At 45.5% G+C, this 15590-nt stretch overlaps 1 protein-coding gene across 1 annotated transcript in view; it reads left to right on the top strand.

Annotated features, from left to right (window-relative positions):
* The window catches only part of LOC146184437 (aurora kinase C-like), a 185972-nt gene that overhangs the window by 104947 nt on the left and 65435 nt on the right, over window positions 1-15590 (top strand). The gene's annotated exons all lie outside the window — the stretch shown is intronic.

The raw sequence follows: 15590 nt of genomic DNA on the forward strand, positions 1-15590 counted from the left end.
CGGAGCATTACGTCCTGCGTGCACAAGTGTGGTCGGAAACCGACCATTTCGTGCGGCCACAGATTGTTTTGCTCCATGAAGCGTGTTAATATTTTCTGTATTACGTGCTCCAGCAAGTTCCCTACGTATGAGGTTAGGGAAATCGGTCCCAAACTTTCCAGTTGCGGGGGTTTTCCCGGTTTGGGTATTAGTATTATGTTTGCCGTTTTCCACTGATCTGGCAACTGACTCTTTCCCAAACTTTTCCAATGAATTCTGCTAGCTGACTAATAGAGTCATCGTCCTGATTCCTTAGCATTTTATTGGTGATCCCATCGGGGCCCGGGGCTGATTTAGTTTTTAGTCTTACAATTTCCGCCCTTACCTCTGCTTCCGTGATGGGGGCGTCAAGCGCCTCATTGGGCGTGCCACCGTAGCTCGGGAGTGGGGAACGCTGGTTGTCTGCAACATACGTTTTTACTAACGTATTCATAAACGCCGGATCGTCTGCTTCAAAGGCGTGTCTGAGTTTTGTCAATCTTATTCCCGATTGAGCTTTTGAATATGTTGGGTCCAACACATGCCGGAGCATGCCCCACGTTTTGGAGAGATTCACGCCTTCCTCCATTTCGTCGCATCTGCTGAGCCAGTTTTGTTCGCACAATCGCGTTGCTTTCAATTTCCTTGTTATGCCTCGCGATTCGTCTTCTAAGATTCTTGTTCCACTTTTGTTTCTTCAGCCTGCGTTCCATGCTTTGTTTAGCGTCCCACATGTGGAGCAGTCGGCTATCTGCTATACAAGGAGCGTCGTCTCCTACCAGCGTCTTTGTCGCCTCGCCAACCTGGCGTTTGAGTGCCTCCGTCCATTCCTCAATGTTCTCAATCCGTTCTAATTGCGCGGTTGCCCTGATTTCTCTAAATTGATCCCATTCCGTTTCGGCCGGTTGGCACGCCCTGTGCGTCTTTCAGTCCTCTGTGAGGACTGAAACGACAATGAAATGGTCACTGCCAAAATTTTGCTTAGAATTTTGCCAGTCTAAACCCTGTAAGTTTTTTGAAAATGTCAGGTCTGGCGATGTGTCCGCGCATACGCTGTTACCTGTCCTCGTTGGATGATCGGGATCCGTATGGAGGGTGAGACCCAGCTCGTGCGTGTCCTCCCATAGCTGCCTACCTTTGGTGTCCTGTATAGCATAGCGCCATTCTTGATGTCTGGCGTTAAAGTCACCAACGATAAAGTCACCAACGATCAGCAAGGGATTACTCCCGGCCGCCTTGATGGCTTTACGCATAAGGGCCCTAAATCTAATTTCCTTATGCTTGGGTGAGCTATAAATGTTAAGAAGGAATAGACTGGGATCCTTCTTTCATCCCGTTAATATCTCGAGAAATACGTTCTCGATATCTCGAATTCAAATGGTGTTCTATCACCGCTACATTGTGCTTTACAATGGTCGCCACGGTCGATTTCACGCCTCTATCGCTGTTGAACACCTGGTATCCCATTAGTTTGGCTCCCTTCTCTGTTTCCTGAAGGGCGATTGCGAGGGGGGTCTCAGTTATGAGTGGAAGATATTGCTGCAGTAGCGCTCTCTTGCGCTGGAACCCGCGACAGTTCCACTGCCAAATTTGGTTTTCATTTACGCGCCTGGCCATTTTGCAGCTGGGTTAGGGTTTGTTCGACATTCTGCTGCCACGTGTTGACGGCTATGAGCTCGGTTCGAACTCTTTGCACTTCCTCTGCAAGTGCCTGTACCTGGCTCTGAATTTGGTTCATGAATTAGGTCATTTGGCTCATGAATGAATTCAATTTTTCGTCAAGCCTGTTTTCGAGGTCTTGGAAGGGGTCTGTTTCATTACTTTTGCGCTTCACCGGGGGCAGGCGAGACGCCTCAGTCACCATTTGCTCATCCACTTTCGCCGGGGGCGCCGCTTGTGGCGGGGCGACTGGCTGAGCAGGTGGCAGCTGCTTCGCGGGAGTGGGAGGCCCTTGCTCTTCCGTATGCTGTTTCAATTTTTGATTTTGCGTTAGCTTTTTAATCACCCCCTTAAGCTCCTCAATTTCTTTTTTAGGAATTTCGACTTCCTCGTCTCTATTAACTTTCCTAGGTTTAGCCTGGGAGGTCTCGCTGTTGAAGCTTACATTTTTCCGGTCTCCGCTGGCGTTCCGCTTGGTCCATGGGTTGGCCGCGTCCATCGAACTCGAACGTCTCCTAGACCCAGACCTGGAGCGTCCCATGGAGCAAGAGAACTGGAACGCCTTCGCTGCTGCGGTGGCGTCTCGTTGGCGGTAGATTCCAACCTTCGGAAGGAGTCTTCTCTAACGCGGAAGTCTCCTCCTCCTTCTTGCTTGACTTTCGGTCGCCCTCTGTTGTCGTATTGAGCTGGATTATCCTTGACTTTTCGATCCCATTGCTTATTCTTCACCTCGTACGGAGTCCTGTGTATTTCCTTACATTTTCGGTCACCAAGCAGGTGGCCCTTGCCGCACAGCTGGGCCTTTGTCTCGCACTGGTGACCTTGCGGTGGCCTCTCCATTCCGCAGCTTCTGCACTTTAGGTTGTTCGGGTCCGGACAGACGTCCTCCCTGTCTTCCGCAGGGACCGAGTCTTCCGCAGGCATTGCATACTTCATATTTTTTGCGGTTAAGTTGACACCGCTGCGCCATCGGAGTCAGGCGAGCCCATCGTGGTACTTCTCTCTCTTCAGAGAGAATTAGCACAGTTCTGGAATTTTTGCCGAGTCTCCGCACACCCAAAACTGGCGGGTTACTGTGGATTCTCAGCCTCTCCATGATGATCTCGTCGGTAGAAGTGGCACGTCATGTACCACGCCCTTGCCGCATTTTTCCGGCGTCGCCACGTAGGCAGTCAATTCGATCTTCTCCCCCTCGAACACGAGGTGGGTTAGGCTCGCGTAGCGTCTCTTCATTTCGGCGCTTGTAATTGCCACGAGGATTGAGTGCTGCTTAATATTCGTCGAGATGACGTCCTCCCCGGCCTCGCCCGGGTGGATACCAGCTGCCACGATTATTGCGTCAGCCAAGATTGCGTTGCCAAACTTAAGGAGACGCACGAGACCGCCACGTGGCCTCAAAATGATCTTCTCGTCGCCATCGGGTAAGCGAGCCTGCTGCTTTTCCACCGATTTCGCAGCCATTTTTCTTCCAGCATGCTTCTCAGCAGCTCGCTGCTTCTCAACTTGTTGCACAGTCTTCTGGAGCTGCACATATCTCTTCTTCTTGGTGGTATACCAATGGCCAGGCACTTGAAATTCCTCCGGATCTACCGGCGTTCCTTCGACAATTACCACTTTTTTTCAGCTTCACTAGGCTAGGGGTGGGTCCCCGATGGGGCCGCCGCAATCCCAAGGTGCCGCGAGACGCTAGGCCACGTTAGGCCTAGCTTCAGCCCGTAGTCCACCAAACAAAGTCCGAAAAAATCGGAAACAAAGTCCCACCTCAGAAAAACTGGTATTCCTGTGGTCCTCTTGATGCGTTCCGTCCATTCGACACAAAATTCAAAAACGCCGAGCCAATGAATTGCCCAAACTAACCGAAATTACGGAGCCCATGAAAAGCACGTCCGCTCGATTCAGAGGATCGGGCCGGAATCTCTCCCCCTATAATTGTCTTGGAACGTTACGTTTTGCAGCACACATAAACAAAAACGCAACAACGCAGCCGCAGGGACTTTCAGAAGAGGTCCACAAGGCGCTGCAGATCAGTAATGGTTCAGACTTATTTTACTAGCCGATGTTATTGCTTTAGACCTCTCTACACCATTACTCAAATTCCGCTTGGGCGATCCTGATAACTTACAGCGATGGTCACGTTTAGAGGAGTGTGTGCAAAAACATCAGTAGGGTGGCGTCTCCCTTCATTATATAGAACTGCACGCAGAACTTCTTATACATTAAGCGCCTCATAACAAGTGCAGCCACAAAAATATTTGGCTGTAGGCGGCTCTCTACAACACTATAATGCACGCGCGATTTAAGCGAAGCGCGGCCTTTTCATTCCTAGTATGGCCTCTATTGCTGTGAGCCTCATTTTGAAGTGTTGTCATGATGGCTCGTTGGTAGAACGTGTTGGGCGGATACAACTGCGGGGGCTTCATTTACCTAGAGGCAGAGAGCAGACGTCGCTGGCTATCAATCCTAATAAAGGAAGCGTGCTAATTCTGACACTCGGAATTTTAATTTTCTTCTCGATTGCCGTGAACACCACAATTTCTTTTTATAGAATGACCTATTTTGAAAACAGCAGTTAGTGCCAAAATTTGACAGTCTTGATACACATATATTTACATTCAACCTTTGCTTGTGGAAACTAAATCGGCGACCACTTTAGTGTCAATTTTCCTTCTAATTGATCTATATTTTTCTTGTTTGCGTTGATTTAGGCGAAAATTCAAAAAAAATTGTCCGCCGTTTTGCTCCACTTCAACCCTTTAAGACATGCGCAGACAGTGTTCGGCAAGTGTTCGGCTGGGTTCTTTAGCACACTTTGTCATGAGAAAACGGACGCAGCAATCTCAGTGCAAGCAAAAGATTCCAGGCGGCAAAAATAGCTCATAGATTACCGTTATTGTAAATATTTTTGTTTTTTCCTCCCAGCTCCTTCTTATCCCGTGTGGCTAAATGAGGCGTCCAGAGAGACGTGTGAAAGATACGGCGCGTTTTATTTCCTACCCACTAATTAGCAATTCATGCAGTTTGCAAGGCGCTGTATACACTTGCGATTTAGCGCACGTTACAACTCCCAGGTTGTCGAAATTTCGACAGCCCTCCACTGTTGCGTATCTTGTATAATCAAATTTTTTAACATTGCCCTCTGAATAAAGTAGAACAAACCATGCTAAAGGTGTTTAGGCGGTTTGTTCGGGAGGCCAAAAACAGCAGTATCTGCTTCGCTCCTTGGGGGACCCAAACAAGGGGAAGACATGTAAACATTAGACAATTTTCCTAGTCTCTGATCTTCCGTGCTAGTTTTTTCACTCTACAAGAGTAGAGAAAGAGATATGTTGTTATGGAAGGCTGAAAAAAAAAATCCAACACCTTAAATATCAGTAATTTACGAAGATAAACTCGTATGTTTTCTCTAACGACACGCAGCAACACCTGCAGCGTTTACCCGATATCAAGGTGGATGGTAACTCAACCTGGGTGTGCTAGGATATAACCTGGCATTGGCTACCGTGTTTCAATAAATTCGTAAGGGAACGCGACCGCGTACTGTTTCATATCACTTTAATAAATAACACACAGACAAAATGTTTTGAGCCTTTCGCTACAACTTCCGTCCTTGGTGAAGTCGCATTAGAAGGTTAAGCTTTATGCACAAAAGGAAGCATTCAACTCCAGAAGAGTCTACCGCTCAGTTATATTGCAGTCCCTTAAATCTGAAGATAAACTGAGCACAATGGGGGCGAAGGATACCATTCCGGTAAATACGTACCTTGTGTCTGTTGCAACAGCGCGTTCATTGCAACTTAACTTTACTGGAGTCTTATTACTTCTCCCCCAACGTTATCGATTGCAGAGATGTGGAAGAGGAAAAACCTTTGGAAATTGATGCAAAAGCAATGTCCCCAGGTCAGCGCTCTACTAGCAGGACGACAGGTGCAAAGAAAAAGTAAGTCTTTCGACTTCGCCTAAACTCCGCTTTTTGGTATATTCGGTGTTGTGCAGTGCGGCGGCATAACATGAGTAAAGCTTGTAAAATTTATAGTGGCGGCCATTTTTGTATGTTTTCGCGCTTTAGCTTGTGTACAACAACACCCCTTCATCCCGCCTGTTTAACAGTGCACCTACGCGCCTCTCACACACAGCTGCGGTCCGGAAATTTGTCTCCTAGTTTATTGCATGTATGCTTGGGGCTTAACATTGTGTTTATTTGCTTCTATGCTGAGCAGCCTCTGAAGATGTAATTTGTGTTGTTGCATGCCCACATATTTCGTGAGTTTTAAATGAGCTCCGTTTCCCAAGTTTTGTGTAGAACTTTCGAGGAAGCAAAGCGGTGGAGGCGCAGATTACTATTTTAGAGCTAATTGCTCGTCAGTTGCCCAACACAATATTTTTTAATCTTATTAGATTTTCATCGAAGACCCTATTATTCTCTCATTCCATGCATTCTTCTGATCTCGGAGTGGGATAGCGTAAAAGACCGAAGAGTGTAATATATGTCCTAGAAGAATGCTTCCAAACAGCTCTCGCACTTCATAGTTCAATAGCTTACATGACATAAAATCCCATCACTTTCTTCACTATGGAGCTCACCAGGTCTGTCAAGTAGTTATAGTCGTCAGCTACTCAGATTTTGCGCCCAGTTTCAAACTCGATCATGAAAATCGTGTTTACATATATGCGAAACAGGTGTGACGAGAGGACGAAAAAAACGCTTGAACTGTTTTCGGAGAGTATTTTGTTCCGCGCTGCTTAGTTTTGTATCCCATTCCAATGTTTTTAGCTTTCATCGTTTTACCATTTTCATGCATGTGGAGAGCATGGACAAAAGAAGCAACAACATTGAATCTTCCACTCGGATACTCGAAACAAAAAATGTGTGTCGTCGCATGAGCTGCACCTAACAAATATGACGCGATGGCATCTGGTATGGTTACACGGTATGAAAGCTTCGCACTGAACAAGGCTAGAGAGGGGTATGACTCAGTTTGCAGGCCGACCCATCTTAGGCTTTACCTGCAAACTGAGTATTCTCCCCCTCTACGCTTGTTCAGTGCGCTTTCATACCATATATGCGAAACGTATAACACATATACCTTATACCATGTATATTTCGTTCTATATATTCATATTATATATTCAATGCCCGTGCACTAGGCTCCATTGCGGTTGACGTAATACGGAGACTCACTGTACGAATTCCGTCTTAGCGTTAGTAGCACTTGGATGTGAACCACTATCAGCCTGACCCAACCAGAAGGTACTCAAAATACTCGTTTTACTATAGTCAAATCCTCGTCACATTAGAAATACAATTGAGGTTGTTACAGTTTCGACTGCACCCGTCTTTATATGCACACCTGTCAGTTGATACCGTAGTGCCGTAATAGCATTCAATGTTTGCCGCCTTATACCTTGGCAGAGAAAGGTAGGATTTTAAACGAGTTTTCTAATTAAGAAATCTGTGGGTGCAAAGCGATGCCAGACTGGCGATCAGTCCAGTACGCGTGGGAAAATTTTAAAGTTCTGACTGGTGTTACTCTCCGTTGTTTTCTTTGGCTTTATTTTCTTTGTGCCGATAGGTGCGTTCAGATGAAGCATTTCTGAAATCTTCAAATAATGGCCGCGTTTGGAAGAGCGTATAAAACGGTCAGCACGACTGAATCGCTTATTTTTCGGCGTGCCATCTGGCGTTTCTTTGGTAGTCTGTTCCGTCTTAGTCCTTTAGAAGAAACCCGGTGTAGAATGGCGACCACGTGTCGACAAATCTGACACACGGGCGCTCGTGGACTGTGCAACTTCAGTACATTAAATAACGCAAATATGCAAATTTCACTTAATCTTTCTCTACGGCATCCGTTGCACCCTTAGTCCCTTTTGGACGTTAAACCAAAACTCCTCTTGCCGAGGACGGTGCCACACGCTTATACTACAGCCGTTAGCCGCATTCGAAAGGCAAATCTGATACAAAAATGGCGAACAGACATTCCGTTAAATAGGCATATAATGGCTGTTAGAATAACCTATTAGTTGCAAGTTTCCATTTTTACCACCTTCTTTTGCGGCAACGTTGCGATGCGTAGGTTAGTTCAAAGCAAGAGACAAGAATCTGAGAGTTCGAATGTCCTCCACGAGACACAGCCCTCTACCAACGGCATCAGAGGCAAGGAGCAAAAAACGTAAGTCTTTCGAATCCGCGGCTTCCGTCAATTTTGTTGCTGATATGCTTCCAGAGCAGATACATAAGTTAATCTGTTGCGATTGTAGCATTTATAGGAGAGTGCCCAGTACGCTGGGGCGCCCTAATGTGGAGGCATATTATGGCGCATGGATGCCCACCGCTTTTGCGATGTCATTACTCGTACATTATTCATCCTTAAAATGTCAAACCTAAAGTTTAGAGCCTTCCACTAAAATACATCTCTTTCTGTACCGCTGTAGATATTTGTCCTGTTGGCGCGGGATGCACTAAAAGAGCGATAAGATAAAGAAGCGTCTTTTGCGGAAGAGTAAGAATTAATTTAGATAACCTAAGCTTCCCCATTTAACTTTCAATGGCATGCCAAACGGCCTCATCCGCCACCTTGGCCGGATACTCTAACCACTGTCTTTACCACTGTTCGAAGTCATACACCAGTGCTGCGCAGACATTGAGCCGGGACATTAGTAGAGGCCTTCTTGAGTTTTAGACATGGCGTCGTGATTATTTCAGACCTCTGGAATCCAGCACCTTCCTTCTTTCAGTCACATTTTCAACTATTCCTCTCGGTATTGTAGATGTGTTCATTCAGACAAATGTTTTATGGCATGATGTAAATTGTTCGCCGAGTTGGAGAGATGTTTGCCACGTTTAACGCCTTTGAGTTGAGCTCACGGTAGCTCACAATCGTGTCGTCGTTCAACCGCGGTAGCGAAGTGCCTCCTAAGAAAAATACACTTTTGTTTAAAAAGCTACGTTACCAACTGGCAACCGCATCGCTCGCCTTTACATTGCGAACTGAATTCGTTACCTCAACACTACTGAGGTTTTGGTTAACAGTACAATATTTCACAAGCCGCCTCCATAGAAAAGGGTTTGCCGAGTTTTGGCCTCAATCCGCCCCTGCATCTATCGGTATGTGCCAATTGCCCCCTCCCCCCCTTCCCTCCCCGCGTAACGTTCGTTTATCACAAGCATCACGAAGAGACAAAGTTTCTTGTGCCTGGACCTTTCTTTGTTGTGTTGACTGTTTACATTACATTTGTATTCAGTTGTTTGTTTTGGTGCTTTTCGCTGCGTAATTGTATTAAGTGCCCAACATGTACTCTTGCTTAGACATGTAAATAAAAAAATTGAATGGCAGGGGGGAGGGGTAAAGCATGACTTAAGCCTGGTTGCACAGCGAAAGCTGTGATTGTTGCAGCGATTATTCCTGCGGACGCCTGGATTTAATGTGTCACCGTCACAACGCTCGAACTAACCTCCTGTTCTAGCAACTTGCTTTTGTGGTTCGCTGTTGTGGTTCGATAGAATTGGCCAAGATATCAAAGCTAATGAATAAGCGCAAGGTGGCCGATATAAGGAAGTATAACATGGCGACAATTGGGCATGCTGTAAAGAACGGGGGAAGCCTTAAAGCGGTAAAGAAGAAATTGGGCATAGGCAAACAGCAGATGTATGCGCTAAGGGACAAGGCGGACAACGCCATTGCAAATATGGACAGTGTAGTCAAAGTAACCGAGGAGTTCTATACTGATCTCTACAGTAGCCAAAGTAGTCAGGACCATAATAAGATTGGCTGTAGGGAAAAAAAGTCGGACGTTCCACCAGTGACGAAGAACGAGGCTAAGAAAGCAATAGAAACTATTAAAAGGTGGAAAGCAGGTGGAGAGGATTAGATAACTATAGATTTGTTGAAGGACGGTGAGGATATCGGGCTATAAAAGCTGGCCACCCTGTATACGAAGTGCCTGGTGTCATCGATGGTACCGAAATCGTGGAAGAATGCAAATATTATCCTCATTTATAAGAAAGGAGACGGTTAGGACATTAAAAATTACAGACCAATAAGCTTACTGCCTGTTACGTATAAAGTATTTACTAAAGTAATCGCTAATAGAATCAGGACAACCTTATACTGCAATCAAGTAAAGGGTCAAGCAGGGTTTCGGAAACGATACTCTACTATCGATCAAATCCATACCATCAACCAGGCGATAAAACAATGTTCGGAATATAATGAGCCCTTATACATAGCACACATTCATTACGAAAAAGCATTTGACTCAGTAGAAACCTTGGCGATGGTGCAGACATTGCGAAATCAGAGGGTAGATGAGCCATACGGGCAAGTGCTCGAAGATATATATAGTGGCTGCAAAGCAACCATAGTTCTGCATAAGGAAAGTAACAAAATTCCCATAAAGAAAGGTGTTAGGCAAGGAGACACGATCTCCCCAGTACTATTCACAGCTTGCTTAGAAAAATTCAAAGGCTTGGAAAGGGAGCAGTTAGGGATAACGGTAGATGAAGAATACCTCGGTAATCTGCGATTTGATGATGACATTGTCTTGCTAAGTAACTCAGGAGATGAACTGCAAAGAATGATTAGTGACCTAGACAGAGAAAGTTGAAAGGTAGGCTTGAAAATCAATATGGGGAAGACTAAGGTAATGTTCAACAGCCTGGGGAAGGAACAGCAGTTTACATTACGTAGCGAAGCACTGGAAGTAGTAGGCGAATATGTCTTCTTATGACAGGTGTAGTAACCACAGATCCGGACCATGAAAAGGAAAGAACAAGAAGAATAAGATTGGGATGCAGTGCATTTGGCAAACACTTGCAGATTATGACTAGCAGCTTACCGGTATTGCTGAAGAGGAAAGTATACAACAATTGAACCTTTCCTGTACTCACCTATAGGGCTGTAACGTGGAGGCAAACCAAGAGGGTTTGCCTCCTCTACTTAAGCTGAGGACAACGCAGGTGGATATGGAACGAAAAATGGTAGGGGTAACATTAAGAGATAGGAAGCGTGCTGTGTGGTTCAGAGAAATAACTCAAGTTACTGACATTCTAGTGGAAATCAACAAAAAGAAATGGACATGGGCAGGACATGTAGAGCGAAGAGAGAATAACCGATGGTCGCTTCTGGAAACAAACTGGATTCCAAGAGAAGGAAAGCGTCGCAGAGGGTTGCAGAAAGTAAGGTGGACGGATGAGGTTATCATGTTCGGAGGGGTCAAGTAAATGCAGCTATCACAGAACCGACTGAATTGGAGAAATATGGGAGAGGCCTTCGCCCTGCTGTGGGTATAGTCAGGCTGATGATGATGATGACGATGATGAACCTCTAAGAGCATCATCTTGCGGTTATGCTACTTTGCACCTTAAACCTTTTTGCTGTCGTTCTAGACATACAGCAGATAGGCGTGGTGACAAGTTCACCAGTCTCGGCAGCCAATGCCTGCTTCCATTAAAACAAAGCCTGAGGCTCACAAATCATCTTGACGAGCTGCCAAGGTTTTCGTTGCAGGTGGCGCTTCTGGCGTGAAACTGAGGACGAAAGTAGGCTGAGAGTTGACCCTATGAAATGTCTTTCAAAAAACCAAGTAACATTCTTACGCCACACCCATCGACAGAAGTGTGGCAGGGTTAACAGGGGGAAGGGGCTGTCTTGTGTTGCGTTTGAGAGCAATGGTCAATACAGAACATTCAAACGCAACCCAGCGCTTATAGAAATTAACCGATTAGCAGTGAATCCTTCCCATCCGAGTTATTGCAACTGAGCAAAATTCTGCTTCTATAAGGTAGTGCTGCTTGCAATACATTATTGTAGACATTGTAAATTAAAAAAAGAGCTGCGTTTCAAATTTTTGGATACATTTGGCATTTTTCCTCTTGCTGATATCACCAGCTGCATTAATTAGTGCGCCAGCTGAATAGTTAAATAGCTGAGCTATAGAATCATGTATGAATACCTTGCACATCTGCTGGTAGTTGAGCATGCTTCGATGCTGCTTTTTTACATGTTTTAATGCTTATGGATGCGTCCATTTTAATCTCAAGTCTTGAAAAGGATTGCATATTTTCAAAATTGTCGCGTGGAACACGATTCACTGTCGCTGATTTGCTCTGTATGAGACCAGCATTCAGACGGCAGTGCGAACTCGTTTTCGTTTTCACTAGTGTGCCGCGGATGTTGAGCGAAACTGGTTGGTTAACCGGATGTCTTGAAAAGCAGGCAGCCATTAATAGAAACATAATATAAGGCACAAGGCTCGCTGTCATGGTGGGGTTTCAAGTGCAGGCTCATTTCCTGTGAACGCCAAGCAACTTGCTGCTAAGATGTTGCCTCCTAGCTGTTTGTAGAATTTGTATTAGGCCCTCTCGACAACCGGAGTGGTGGCCTAACGGTCACACAATCCTATGGGCTACAAATGGGCTGAGGTTTTCCAATAATATGAACCTTTCTGTTTTTTAATGAACAGAAGGTTCCCCGGCCTGTGTTTCACCCTCGCTTTGGAGAAATGCTTAGGAAATAGGCCTCTAGATACACAGCATCACTGAGGAAACTCATTTCATCTGTCTCCAATATGTTTAAGTATGTATTTTCTAAAAACCATCAATATTGTTTACCTGATGTAGAGGTATTAATGACTGCAAAAGCGGATGTATCACGGGAAGAGATTCAAACTTTGTTTTCTTGCAGCTTCACCCCACACAGCAAGTGCACTCGTAGACACATTCCTGTTGGGCGGACAGCCCTTTTCCCTCCTAGTTATTAATACATAATTAAAAATAACATAATAAAAAATATTATGAAGGACTGAAGCACATTATGAAAAATTGAGAAAGGGAAAAAGGCAAGGTCTGACGCACGTACCCGGTTTTTCAAGCCAGCCGGCAAGTAATATTGCACCTAACACTTTTGAGACGGGAAGGCCGGGAAGCTGCCGGACATAAAAAAAAACAGCAGATAACAATTTCTGGTAACGTAGCTGGGTAATGTCTTATAACAACCTTATTAGCTTTAAACTTGGACATCTAGTCTGAATTACGCATTTGTAGCTGCCTTTTCATGACAACCATGTCAGCTGATAAAATGTAGAAAACGCGATTATATTCGGTGCTCTAAAGAATGAAAAGATGGCTAACCTCTGCTTGAATTCGCTCCCCCATACTTAGGAAAACAAAAACAAATGGGCATTTAGCACTGACCCATCGCCGTCCGTCTACGTGGCAGCTGTCCTGGCGCATTTTTTCTGTCCCGTCTGGCTTACTGTGCTCGCTGCTGTTTGCTTTTCTTGCACGCTTGGGAATATAAAGTGATGCGGGACTTCAGCCGTTTATAGATGACATAAAGCGCGTTGCTTAGAGCGCGGGGTTTCGACAGCGCGCGTATTTTGGCGCAGATAGCCAGAATTTGTAGAACAGTAGCAGCAATGGTTACAGCGTTGTTGAAGTTCTAAAATATTTCCTGGATCCACTTAAGTCTGCTTACGTGCAGAAATGTGAAAGCATTGTCCTTCCTGCTGCCGAATATCTTGCTGCATGTTCTTTTATTAAAGACCTTGCCGTTTCTAAGCTTTTTTTTTTTCACCTCGTATGTTACGGACTGGCCAGAGCCGTACGAGACTGCTGCGCTGTTTTATTTCGACCTCGCTTGATGGCAGCCATGCGTTTGTGTAACGAGAGATTCACTGCTTGACTTGTGTTAAATTCCACATGTGCGAATTTCGAAAAGCATTCATTGATCGTCAAATTCTATACTTGAGGCAGCTTTTGGAATTTATGTACATTTTTGCTCACTTATTACTGCACGTATCGCATTCACTGACGCCACCTTGCATCGTTTCGCTAGGCGAGGAGAATTACGAAGTCGTTCTCACCAGCCTGGCTAGTGTTTAGCACGCTTGGCTATGCATCGGAGATAGCGTCGTTCGACTCCTACTGGTTACACAATTCGTTTTTTTAAGTGTGATTAAATGACGTTTTCTGGTAGCACGGTTTGGTTACACAAATAATTAGGCAAAAATAATTTCGCCTTAAAAATAGATGTGGCCTTAATATAGGTAGGCTAAACATTTTTGACAGCAACTGTATGCTTATGTGTAAAAGTTGAGTTGTGAGATAATAGTAATGCAAGTTACTAGCTATTATTATTCTGATCTTTTCTGATCTCCGGCAACAATAGCACGACTCTGTTGCAGAAGCCGTCTTCACATCATTAAAATACCCAATATTAAGCATTTGATTAAGGCTTTCTTGAAACTCCCTTATATACAGCGCTGTTTGTCTCTTCTGTCCCTTTCTTGGCCCTTATTTTCCTCATATTGAAGCTCATATTCTCCCCGCCTTCTCTCTTCTCGTACTACAAATAAATATAATCGTAGCCCTGGTTTCAACCATATCGTTGCTTTCCGCGCCTTAAGCGGAACAGCACTTGCTTGCTTCGTATATAAGCTGCCCAGTTTCGTGGGGTAGGCAGTATGTTACAGCGCCATCGGAGCGGATCGTATGTCCTTAAAGTAGTGACGAGTAACGTTTCTTGGAGATTTAACAGGCGCAAGAATACAAACATACGTTCTTCTTGATTTGCAAAATATCTTCCAGGAACAGCTGTTTTAACACGGTTATATTCGTTGTATGAAAATCAGCCAACATTGTCTGCACCGATAATCGGGCGGTCATGCTTCTTAACCATGCATTGCATGTGCATCGCAAAGGCGCTGTTCCTAGAATAAATGTTACCTTTCGTCATCAAACTCTTCCTTATGTCTTTTCTGCACATCCTGCTAGTGTACTTTCAATAATTTCCGTTTAACCGGTACAAAATTGGCCTCCGTTGATTCCTGCTACCTCTGCCGTTGTTTGTGTTGTTGTGTCGCACATGACGTCCTTCATGAGACAACCCGGACAATCTTTCGATAGCCTCCATAGTAACCGAAAAAGCTTAGCCAATACTTAATACGGTCCAGCACACCTAGCTGTGAACGTAAAGGCAGGCGATATTTGTTACCTCAGCACGGCAGCTGCGGTGGAGCAGCTTGCGTTGTAATCTTATCGCTTCACTTTTTTTAATCGGGCTTGTTGAACGTTCCCCAACTCTTTTCTCCTCCAGATTAGACGCGGCTCGGTACGCGTTGCAGCCTTTACTCTCCCGATATCAGCCTCATCGGTGTAGGCCGCACTTCCTGTACAACGTACCATGTTTTGCTCATCAGGCCCCATACACGGTCTCTCATGGCGTAGGAAGTGGTCCAGCGTGACGTGCTGTGTTCTTCGTGTCCTAGCCTGTGCGCGCTTCCAATGTCAAAGGTCAATTTCTATTCAAACAAAGTATTTTTGAGAGAAGAGGGTAGTAGTGCTGCTGCAATGAGAACTGAAGGCAAACCAGATCATGCCACAACATAGCTGTGCGTGATGCTTCTCCACAGTTGGTTCGTTGTCGCTCTGTTGTGATGTCCCGGTTATAGGGATCTTTTCGGGGTGGAGAGGAGGAATCACACACGAAATGGGGCCAGTAACAGATTTAATTAAAGCTGGATGCCTCGCTCACCCGACGGTCTTGAGGCTGCGTCTGGACGCCACTGCGGTGATCCGATGCTTGGGGTGGGAGATGGTGGCCATAACTGCAGGTAACGCTGATGGTGACAGTTTACACGGCGAGCTCAATATACGTCCCGCGAGGACTGGCGAGCCGTCTTCGTATCTTCAGGCAGTCGTCCCACGGGAGAGGAGGCTAGGTCGACCGGCTCTAGAGTGTCTCTCGTTCCTCTCTGCCCCATCGTCCTTCTGTTGCTTTCCTTGTCAGCTCGGGTCTTTCTTCCTGTTCCCGGCACCCACTCCATCCTCGCAACAGCGCACGTGTGGCCGTCATTAGCGCGTCGTCATCGCATTCAGCATTCTCGTACTCAGTTTTCGGACAAACGGCGACAGGAGC

This window comes from Amblyomma maculatum, chromosome 7, assembly GCF_055883805.1.
Source record: "Amblyomma maculatum isolate TAMU_Amacu chromosome 7, ASM5588380v1, whole genome shotgun sequence".
Lineage (NCBI taxonomy): Eukaryota > Metazoa > Arthropoda > Arachnida > Ixodida > Ixodidae > Amblyomma > Amblyomma maculatum.